This window comes from Bos taurus, chromosome 1, assembly GCF_002263795.3.
Source record: "Bos taurus isolate L1 Dominette 01449 registration number 42190680 breed Hereford chromosome 1, ARS-UCD2.0, whole genome shotgun sequence".
NCBI classification, from domain to species: Eukaryota; Metazoa; Chordata; class Mammalia; order Artiodactyla; family Bovidae; genus Bos; species Bos taurus.
In genome coordinates, this window is record NC_037328.1 from 2244568 (window position 1) to 2256258 (window position 11691).

At 46.8% G+C, this 11691-nt stretch overlaps 1 long non-coding RNA gene across 1 annotated transcript in view; it reads right to left on the bottom strand.

The window, feature by feature from the left end:
- Window positions 1-9736, bottom strand: part of LOC104970778 (uncharacterized) — a 28933-nt gene extending 19197 nt beyond the window's left edge. The window contains exons 1-2 of the long non-coding RNA XR_804070.4: window positions 6644-9736; window positions 5050-5135 (exon numbers count right to left, since the gene is read on the bottom strand). This is a non-coding gene — a long non-coding RNA (uncharacterized lncRNA). The remainder of the gene's footprint in view (window positions 1-5049; window positions 5136-6643) is intronic.
- Window positions 9737-11691: the final 1955 nt, after the last annotated feature.

Here is an 11691-nt window from a genome sequence, read left to right on the forward strand (position 1 = left end):
TGATTGTTCCACACTGTGAATGTACTAAATGAAACTCAAGTGTACACTTTCACAAGGTCAATCTTATGTTATGTGAATTTCACTTCAGTGGGGGAAAAAGAAAAAACATTGCCTGTGGTGCAGTGGATTCAACTATAACGCGAAGCTTTCTGTCTTAAGGGCTGGGGATCTAGCAGTGAACAAGACACACAGTCTCTGACCTCCCAGAGCCTGCAGTTTAACATGGACACAAACAGCTCTGTAAACAAATATTTGTTGAGCTGAACTGAAATAACGTAAAAGCTCTGGGAGCTGGTGATGGACAGAGAAGCCTGGCATGCTGCAGTCCATGGGGTCGCAAAGAGTTGGACACAACTGAGCGACTAAACTGAACTGAAGGTCAAGTAATGATACCTGCTATGAGAAAGAACCAAGCAAGACAAGGGACAGAGATAAGTAAGACCTCTCCAAAAAGGAGACATTGCAGCAGAAATGCAAGGACATGAAGAGAGGGCTGTGTAAACAGAGAATGTTCTGGGCATAAGGAGAAACATGTGTGAAGCCTCTGAGACATACATGTGTGGCATGTCGTTGGCACAGCAAGGAGGATGAAGGAGCTGGAGTGCAGAGAGGGAGGGGTGCAGAGGAAAGGAGCCAGGCAAGTAGTCTGTAGGGCCTGCAGGCTCTGGGGAGGGTTTGGGTTTTGTCCTGAGTGAAATGGAGACCATTATAGGGATTTCAGCAGAGGAATGAACTTGTGTCTCAAAAGGATCACTCTGGTTTCTGTATGTTGATTACAGTATTGAGTGGTGGGCTGGAGAGGAAGTAAAGAAACCTGTTGAGATGGTCCTGTAGTAATCCAGGTGATTGGTTAAAGGAGAGCTGGTTGGGGTGGACAGAACTGCTGCACATTGCAGCAAAAAAAGGAAAAAAAAAAAAAGGCTTCCCTGGTGGACCAGTGGTTAAGATTCTGCCTGCCAATGCAGGGGACATGGGTTCAATCCCTGTCTGGGAAGATCCCACATGCCTCCAGGCAACTAAGCCCATACATCATAGCTACTGAGCCTGTGCTCTGGAGTCGCAATTACTGAGCCTGTGTGCTGTAACTACTGTGCCCCCCAACAAGAGAAGCCACCATAAGGAGCCCAAGAAGAGAAATCACCTTAAGGAGAAGGCTGAGTACCACAACGAAGAGTAGCCCGCGCTAGCTACTACTAGAGAAAGCCCATGAGAGGCAACGAAGACCCTGCACAGCACCCTTCCCTCCCCCAAAAGCTCCACATTGGACTGTTCTGAAGGTAAGCCATGCAAGTCTGGTGATGGATTGTATTTAAGAGTGAGAGACAAAGAGGAGAAAAAGATGACTCCAACATTTTGGCCAGGTCCTTGACTCTGTAAGTCTTTGGTTCTTCATATTTAAAGCGAGGGGGATTTGACTAGGCCATGTCTAACACTCCTTCCAGCACTGAGAGTCCAAGATTCTAAGGAACACTGGACAATACACAGAAATGGAAGGACCAAACCTCAGTTTGCTCATCTGTGAAATGCACCCATCTGAGGCTGGTGGTGAGGAGCAAGTGAGGTCATAGTTAACACTAGCATGCCCTGAGGGTCAACTGCTAGCTGCCTTCTTTTTCTTTTGGGTAGCAAGAGTAAAAGTTTTATATTGGCACACGTCTTCCTTTCTCTTGGGTATATCTCTAAGGGTGGAATTGCTGGGTCAAATGGCAATTCTGTTTAGGGAACAGCTGGACTCTTCTCTGAAGTGGCTGCACCATTTTACAATCCTAACAGCAGGGAACAGGAGTTCTGACTTCTCCACATCCTTGCCAACACTTGTTATCATCTGTCTTTTAAATTACGGCCATCCTATTGGACGTGAAGTGGTATCTCACTGTGGTTTGGATGGTGTTGCTGTGATGGTTAATGATGTTGAGCAACTTCTCACGTGCATCTTGGCCATCTGTGTTTCTTCTTTGGAGGAATGTCTGTTCAGAATTTTTGCCCATGTTTAAATTGGATTATTTGTCTTTTTTTACCCTGTGAGGCTCTTGAAAGCCCCAGTGCTTCTACTTAGAACAACTTGTATAAGACCTCAGGTTAAGAAACGGCTCTGGAACTGGGCTCTGAAGGCCAACCCAGGACAGAATCAGCTAGGAACTTGGGAAAGGAGATTTTCAAGGTCACCTGACACTTACCTCCTTCTTGGCTTATAATGACATTGCACTTACCCCATTTAGAAATCTTAATGTCCAAGGGATTCTTGTATACCGATAGGAATGCACATTAAATTATTTTTTTTCAAAGTTAACAATTATCTAAATATTCACATTCTCTCTAGATGATTATTATATCAAAAACATGAATTTCACAAACAAGTGTTCCCCAAACATTTTAACAGTTATCTTAATCAGTTAAACTATTCCAAATGAAAACTTGATGAAAATTATAAGCCAAATTATGAGTTAGTATCTGCTGCTGCTGCTTTAATTGCTAAGTTGTGTCCAACTCTGCAACCTCTTGGACTGTAGCCCACAAGGCTCCTCTGTTCATGGGATTTCCCAGGCAAGAATACTGAAGTGGGTTGCCATCTCCTTCTCCAGGGGATCTTCCCAACCCAGGGATGGAACCCAGGTCTCCTGTGTTGGCAGGCTTTACTACTGAGCCACCAGGGAAGTCCCCATATAATAGTATAAAATGCCTTAAATATCTTAAAAATCTGACATATAATGCAATGATTATGAAATTTTCAATATTCAGCCCACAAAACTTTGTTGCAAAAATGCCACTGTCATATATCTAAATTTTCTCCTTTATTATCTCTGTTCTTATTCTTATTTTCTTTTTTAAAATTGGGGTAGAGTTGCTTTACAATGTTGTGCTAGTATCTGCTGTACAACAAAGTGAATCAGCCACATGTGTACCTGTGTCCCTTCCCTCTTGAATCTCCCTCCCACTCAACCCTCATCCCATCCATCTGGGTCACCACAGAGGACCAAGCTGAGCTCCTTCTTTTTCCTATTGCTTTTCTGGGGTACTGGAGCCCTCCATTTGCCCCTCCAGATCCGCTCTCCCCCTGGTCTGCCCTGGGATACACTTGTATAAAATGCAGCAATGGAGTCCTTTACCTTATGACTCTGGTTGGGTCCTGCCAGGGGGAGGCATCAGACAGAGATTGGAGGATGGGGGACACTGAGGCAAGATCCCTTCCTGGAGGGTCTCCGTGGGTTGGCTACAGACCCTGCTGCCGACCCCTTTACTCTCTCTGGAATAATGGTTCCTCCCATTCCCCCCCAGGCCTGGAGCTAGTAAGCTCTCCACCACCCTCATGCTACAGCATTCTTCCTGTTGGTTTCGCTTACCCTGTCCACCCGGCTAAGGATAGTCCCTCTTGTGATGCTCTTCAACTGCTCTGTTGGAGTGTGATGTCTCTTTCTTTTTAGACCCCTGATTGATAATCAGGTTACAATTTCAGTTGCCTAACTTTCAAAAGCAGAGTGACCTTTGCTGACCAGTTAGGCTGTTCAATGCATTCATGTGTGCTAAGTCGATTCAGTCATGTCTGACTCTTTGCAACCATATGGACCCTAGCCCAGTAGCTGCCTCTGTGGGATTCTCAGGCAAGAATCTCATGGGATTCTCCAGGCAAGAATACTGGAGTGGGTTGCCGTGCCCTCCTGCAGGGGATATTCCTGACCCAGGGATTGAAACTGTGTCTCTTATGTCTCCTGCATTAGCAGGCAGGTTCTTTATCCCTAGTGCCACATAGGAAGCCCGCGATAATCAATACAGCATTATCAGTTGATAGCTCAGAACCAGGGACAGGAGACTTGGATCTGCCATCCAAGGGATGTGTCCAGGCAGAAGAGCCTCTTTATCTTTTTTGCATGGACTTTATTTATTACATGAGACCGTGCCCGGGTTATTGGCTCTAAATAGTTTCAGTTCAATTTTTTTAATGTCCTCAGTCTTGTAATTCCTTGAGAAATGATGCTGTTTGGAGGTCTTATCTTGAAAGTAGAGGCTGATAATGGACTATGTCCAATTACATAAGTCTTTATGATGCATCCAATAGAAGTCATTTTGCAACTGCTTGTTCCAAGAAGTGCCTGGTTTGGATTGACTCATCATGGTCAATTCAATGGACCTAGACAATGATATTTTTTTTTAATTTTAAAATTACAAATTAAAAAAAAAATTTGTGTTATGATTAACATTAACAGGTTAACATTGTTAACCTGATTTAACAGTGCTGTGATTCCTGGGTTGGGAAGATCCCCTGGAGAAGGGAATGGCTACCTACTTCAGTATTCTTGCCTGGAGAATTCCAAGAACAGAGGAGCCTGGCGGGATATAGTCCACGGGGTTGCAAAGAGTCAGACACGACTGAACAACTAACACTTGAGCACTTGATAGCTGATTAACAATGTGATGGTTTTAGGTGAACAGTGAAGGGACCCAGACAAACATACATGTATCCATTTTCCCCCAAACTCCCCTCCTATCCAAGCTGCCACATAACACAGCAGAGTTCCCTGTGCCTATGCAGTAGGTCTTTGTTTCTTACCCATTTTAAGTATAGCAGCCTGTCCATGTCCATCCCAAACTCCCTAAGAAGCCCTTTCCACCATCCTTCCCCCCTGGTAACCATACATTTTTTTCTCTACGTCTGTGAGTCTCTGTTTTGTAAGTTCATTTTATCACTTCTTTTTAGACTCCGCATGTATGGGATAGACAATGATTTTTATTTCTCAGTAATCATTAAGACTGACAAGAAGAGGCCTTTCTACCTCTCCGTCTGCTTAGGACCTCAGGGACAACTGAAGCCTCCAGGGCGGCGAGTACGGTCAAAATGACAGGGCCTTTTAGGGTAGCCTGCCTGGGGCAATTTCAGGCTTTCAAGAGAACAACCATAGTGATGAGTCTCATTAGCTGCCCGGGGGTCAAGAAGAGAAAGACCCCAAGATTTCACACTTGAGAACTTTCTGATACAAACTGTTATGTGTGAGTAGGTGTGGCAGTTTTACTGCTTGTACTGTGAAAACCAATTTGATATTTGAATTTCCCCACCTGTGGACGTGGGCTGCTCAACTGGGTGCCTCTAAGTCACTTTCAGACACACTTTCTTCTACTTGCTGGATCATTTTCTCCCAGGACTGTTGTGGAAACAAGAAACATAGCAACAGGTGAGCATCACCCCCGGGAGGGCTCTTCTTCTAGCCCTTTTTCCAGCTAATGAAGCGAAGCACCTGCTGTTTGCCCATCGCAGAGCCAGGCACTTTGCAGATAGTTGGGTTTTCAAGTACACTCCCAGCACTGCCCAGTTAGCCTGCTCCCTCACTGAGTGAGTTCACTGTATCACTGTCCCGGAGAATCATTTCACGTCTCCTTATTTCTCCCCCAAACTCCTCTGCTCCCTCCTTTAGCTGATGACATTTATTAGGAATGGAGGAGATGCCAGACTTTCTGAATTTCCCTCCCTGCTCCCCAGTCGGCGAGCCTGCCTGTGACGACCCATGCTCTCTTCTGTCTGTCCTGCCCAAGGCCAGGACCAGGGCTCTGGGTCCTGCCACCCTCTCCTGTCCTTTCCAAGGGCATCCTCCCAGCTCCCATGGGTATCATCAGTGTTTGCATCCAGGGCTCAGCTGAGCTGGAGAGGGAGATCCAGCTGCCAGGGATCGGGGTAGCTGATAAAGCAACAGCCCCAGACGAGAGTACCAGTGAGGTTTCTATCTCTCACAGCGATGGCATACACAGAGGCACCCCTTCCATATCCTCTGGTAGAACATGCCCTGGTCCAGGTCAGATGGATCAGTGGGGGTTGTCTCGCTGTTGAGGGAGCCTGAATCAAAGGCTTCTGCAGTTTTGTGGATCTGGGCCTGGAGAGAGGGGAGGGCGACTGGGTGCAAGGCACGGTGGCCAACCGTACCTCAAGGCTTTCTCCTCCTCCCTCATAAGGGGGCCTCAGCAGAGGCCCCTGAAGAAGGCCACAGATCAAGAGACCTAGGATTGAAGGTGCCAGGGCTGCAAGCACAGAGCGTCAGAGCATGATCAGCCAGGGACCTGAGTCCCGGACTGCAGCTCCGGTCAGAGACTTCAGGCCTGGCTGTCACCAGTTCTCAGGTAGGGAGGGAACATTCCTCAGGTCCTGCCAGGTAAAGCCTTGTAATTGCCTATTAGTCGGACCCAGAAGGGAAAGGCATCTGGAAATGATTTTGGGAACAACTTTTGTAAGGGGTGAGGAATGGACGGCTGGGCAGAGGGAACCGCTGAACTCGGATTCGGTCACATCTCAGCCAAACCCTCAGGGAGCTCTGCCGAGGGGTGATACTTTGGAGATGCTGGAGTCGAGGCAAGGACTGGGTTTGCACTCCTGCTTGAAGCAGACATTGGACGTGGGCTTCCCCCAAGGCATGTGGGCTTCCCCTGAGGGAGGTGGGAGCTTGCACAAAGCCCTCCCCTCAGCTCTTCTGTCCTGACGGAGGGACTGGGAGGTACCCCACCATGTCTACTACATGTCCTCTGGGCCACTACATCTATTACACCTCCTGTCCTTATCTTACTTACCTTACCAGCTTTCAACACAGCTGACCAGTTCCTTCTAGAAAAATCCCTTTTCCTCAATTCCCAGAATGTCATACTCTTGTGGGTTTCTTTTTCTTACTTGTTTGACTATTTCTGCTCAGGCCGTTTCATGAAGCTCCCTTTCTTCTCTTGGGCATTCCATTCTTCTGGTTCTTCTTCTCAAGTGTTCTTGTACCGTCTTATCTTTTTAAAAAACACTACATCCTTGGGACTGCCCTGGGGGTCCAGTGGGCTAGGACTCCATGCTCCCAGTGCAGGGGGCCAATCCCTGGTCAGGGAATGAGATCCCACATGCTGTAGCTAAGAGTTCACGTGCCGCAGCTAAGACCTGGTGCAGGCAAATTACAAAAAAAAAAAAAAGAGAGAAAACAAACAGAAAAAACAAAACAGAAACAACGACAACAACAAACTATGTCTTTGATGCCAATGTTAATGTCTTTAGCCCAAAATGATTTCCGAACTTCTGGCTCATACAACCAGCTACCGATTTGTCATCTTAACCTGATTATCTCACAGGCATCTCATACTCGGCATGGCCAGAATGGATGTCTTGGTTTCTCAGCTCACTCTATAGCTGCTCCTTCTCCGGCTGACCTTTTCCATTGAGGAAAATGGCACCCCTTCTTTCCAGTTGTCCAGAGCTAGAAGCCTGGTCTGTAGCCCAGATTTCTCCCTTTCAGTTGGTTGTTTCTGCCTCTGAGAATCCCTCCGCTGCTGTCTTGCCCCCACCTCCAGCAGACCCCACCATTATCTCTAGCTTGGCTACAGCAAGGGCCTCCTGCTGCTTTTCCCACCCCAAGCCCTCCACTGGGCAGTCTCTGAGGGCAGCCCACAGAGTCCACTGTTGACTCAGGTGGAACCCCAACTCCTCTGTGCTGGGCACAAGCTTCTTTCCTGGATTCCCATCTTCTTCTCCGACCTCAGCCCCTGGTGCTCGCGGCTTCACCCTCTCGTATTTAAGGATGTGGAGTCCTGGAAAAGACCTGAGTGTGGTGTGTGGGGTCACCTCCTCCAGATATCAGAGTGAACTTTGGTTCATTTCAAGAACATTCTTTGGAAGGAGGGCTTCCCTGGTCGCTCAGTGGTGAGGAATCCGCCTGCTAATGCAGGAAACACGGGCTCCATCCCTGGTCCAGGAAGATCCCACATGCCTCGGAACAACTGAGCCCATGTGCCACAACTATTGAGCCTGTGCTCTAGAGCCTGGGAACCGCAACTGCTGAAGCCCAAATGCATCTTGGAGCCCCTGCCCTGCAACAAGAGCAGCCACCACAGTGAAAAGCCGCACACCACGAGAGAGTAGCCCCCACTTGCTGCAACTAGAGAAAAGCCCACCCAGAAACAGACCCAGCAAGCCAAAAATAAATAAATAAGATTATTATTACTATTTTTAAGAGTATTTTATAGTGGGAGTCACCTGCTTTTCCCAAAGGAAATCTGATTTTCATGGCTCAGTGCAAAAGGTGGGTCTGGGGTGCTCTTGGTAGGAGGGTACCAGAGGATGGTGGTCCTGGGCTGGTGTGTGGGCTGCACCACAGCAGAGAGTCTGACTATGGTCCCCGAGAGACCATGACAGCCCCCTAGGGAGCCTCCTTGCTGGCCTTTTCCTTTCTGTCTGGGACATTCCTGTGGTCAGCTTTTCTTGTTTATTGCTGTGGCTCTTCAACAATTTATCACAGAGCTGCTGGGGAACATAACTCTTTTATCCTGTTCACATAGACCCAATCAGTGACAGCTGCACTCAAGTGGCACAATTTATCTTTTTTCAAGAGGGAAATACCACTGAAATCATCTCCAGTTATACAGATAACATGGTTAGCAGTCAGAGGCTTGTCTTTTAGTTTTCCAAGAAAACCAAAGTCCGCTCAGTGAGCACCGAGGTTGTACACCAAACCACTCCTGGCCAGGCAGATCCCTTTCCCAGGACAGCTTCTAAGAGGCACTTGAAGGCACTGCAGGTGGCAGAGAATTTGCAAACTGTGTGTTCAGTTGCATTTGATTTCTCTGTGTTAGTAACTTGCCCTGCCACACGGGCCTGGGGACAGCCACACATAGGAAACAGCTGTCTCCTTCTTAAGGAATTTCTCCTCCTGACGGCCAAGCCCTAACTTCCAGAAATCCAAAGTAAGATGGCTTCTGATTGCTGCTGCATTCACCAGGGTTCTCTGGTAATGCCAGAATCTTACAAAGGACAGGTGTTGTGGCTCTAGGAGATATCAAGGCCTCTACATGTCCGTGGGTAATGCCAGCATGCATTAACCTATCCTTGGGTACTGCCAACCTCCCTGCACCCCTTGGCAGTTTGCAGACTCATCTGTGGATAACACACCCTTATTTCAAGTCTAAATGACAATCCAATGACTGGCTTTTTGACTCAAAAACATCCCCCAAATCCTCAACTTCCTCAGTTAAATGGGAGAAAGCAAACATTTATTGAGAGCCTTTAAATGATGAAATACAGTGATGAACAGGTTAGTCCTTGCCCACCAGTTGCACTGATAATTAGAGCTCTGATTAAGCTCTACACTACTGGCGAGAATACGAGATGATTTAAAAAGTTGTTGTTCAGTCACTAAGTTGTGTCTGACTCTTTGTGACCCCAAGGACGGGAGCACACCCAGTTCCTCTGTCCTCCACTATCTCCCAGAGTTTGCTCAAATTCATGTCCATTGAGTCGGTGATGCTATCTAACCATCTCTGCATTTACTTTCTTCCCTTAAAGTTATTTCCCAATGTTCATTAATTTTTTTTGAAAAATTAATAACCTTTAAAAACGTTGAAGTATAGTTGATTTACAATGGTATGTTAATTTCTGCTGTGTGAATTTTATGTTTAGAGCAGTATTAGATCCATAGCAAAGCTGTGTGGAAAGGACCAAGTTCCTGTCTACACTCTGACCCCACACTAGCCCAGCGTCCCTCACTACCAACGTCCCACACCAGAGGGATCCGTTTGAAACAATCGATGAGCCTACAATGATGCAACATTATCACCCAAAGTTCATAGTTTACATTAGAGTTCACTCTTGGTGTTGGACACGTACGGGTTTTGGCAAATGTGTAGTGATAGGCATCCACCATCATCGTATCAGGTAGAACAGTTGCACTGCCCTAAAAATGCTCTGTGCTCTGCTGTCCCCACTCCCTCCCCCACCCCCCAACCCCTGGCAATCACCAACCTGTTTATTGTCTCCTTAGTTTTTTGTCTTTTCCAGAATGTCATACAGTTGGAATTATGCAGCTTGTGTTCCCTGGTGGCTCAGACGGTAAAGCGTCTGCCTGCAATGCGGGAGACCTGGGTTTGATCCCCGCATCGGGAAGATCCCCTGGAGAAGGAAATGGCAATCCACTCTGGTACTCTTGCCTGGAAAAGTCCATGGACGGAGGAGCCTTGTAGCCACCGTCAATGGGGTTGCAAAGAGTCAGACACGACTGAGCGACTTCACTCATGCAGCTTGTAGCCTTTCAAATTGTCTTCTTTCACCAAGTAATATGTGGTTAAGTTTCCTCCACATTTTTTCCATGGCATGATGGCTCATTTATTCAGTGCTGGATAATATTCCATTGTCTGGTTTTGTTTGTCCTGTTCACCTTCTGAAGGACATTTCAGTTGCTTCTAACTTTGGGCAGTCATGAATAAAGCTGCTATTAACATTAGGTGCACAGGGTTTTGTGTGAACATAAGTTTTCAACTCCTTTGGGTAAATACCAAGGAGTGCAATTATTAGTTCATTGATTTTTAAATTTCCCCTGTTGTAACCCCCACAGTTTCAGAAATTTCAACCCAGGAAAACAGATGAATCAAACACAATTGCTCCTCTTCCTTCCGTCTCCTCTCCCCTCTTTCCCACCTTGTTCCTCCCCTCGCCTTCCCCCACTCCTCTCCTTGTAGTTGTCTGCAGTTGTGCCCTGTTCCTTGGCCTGTAGTTGTTGGTTTGTTTTGGTCTCTGTATTTCAGCCCAAGGAGAAGGAATTTCATGAGAGCCTGAGCCAGGGAGCAGAGACCGACAGAGAAGGGATACCCAGGTTCAAGAGCACCTCTTTGCACAGTGATGTATTCTATTGATATACACTGAGCCAAGTTAAGTGCTGCAGGGAGAGAAAAGCTGTGATAGGGGAGGGGGATTGGATGAAGGAGTTCTCTAAATATAGTATCTCACTCCCACTTGCCCAGAATGGGATGCTCTCAACTTCTCAGTTTTTGTTTTTTTTTTTTTGAAGAGAATAAACCAGTGTGGGATTTGAAGAAATGCAGCTGAGTGTGTGCAAGCTTCCCTGGTGGCTCAGTGATAAAGAATCCACCTGCAAAGCAGAAGATGCAGGAAACTCGAGTTCGATCCCTGGGTTGGGAAGATCCCCTAGAGGCTACCCACTCCAGTATTCTTGCCTGGAGAATCCCATGGACAGAAGAGCCTGGTGGGCTACAGTCCATGGGGTCACAAAGAGTCGGATGCAACTGAAGCCTCTGACCACACACACACACAGCTGACTGTGTGCAAGCTTCGAGGGTACTTGGAGGGACCAAAAACTGCTCAACACACCTCCAACTCCCCCATTTACACCTTTGCCCCCTGGTCCTACCTCCTGGGGTGCTTGGCACATCTCTTTGCAGAGCTTTTCTGGGGGCTTCTCACAGGCAGCCTTTTCCTTAGATACATAATTTCCAGGTTTTTCCACTCTGCTTGGTGCCGTTCTTGTATTAAATTGTCAGGTTCCAAATATGTGTCACTATCTCTTGGCTCTTTTTGCTCTTCTTCCACTATTGTACATGTGGGTTTCTGCTTTTTTATTCAGTTAATGTCACTTGGGTTGAAGTTTTCTGTACTTGGAGGCAGATTCGACACCTTAAGTCCTCAAGGTGGTCGGTTAGAAAATGATGCAGGGTGGAGGTCTGTTTGCCCTCCTAGGGGAAGGATAGAGATAAATAAATGTGTCCAATGGGGTGGGTTTCATGACGAGGGGCTCAGGGCTTTCTGTTGAATATGAAATTCCTGAGTGGAGTTTTACATTGTTATTCTTGCACAAACTCACCATACTAGAAATCTCTTAAAAAAAATATTTAGAAACCTCCTTGGTGATCCAGTGGTTAGAAGTCTGCCTTGCAATGCAAGGGACACAGGTTTGATTC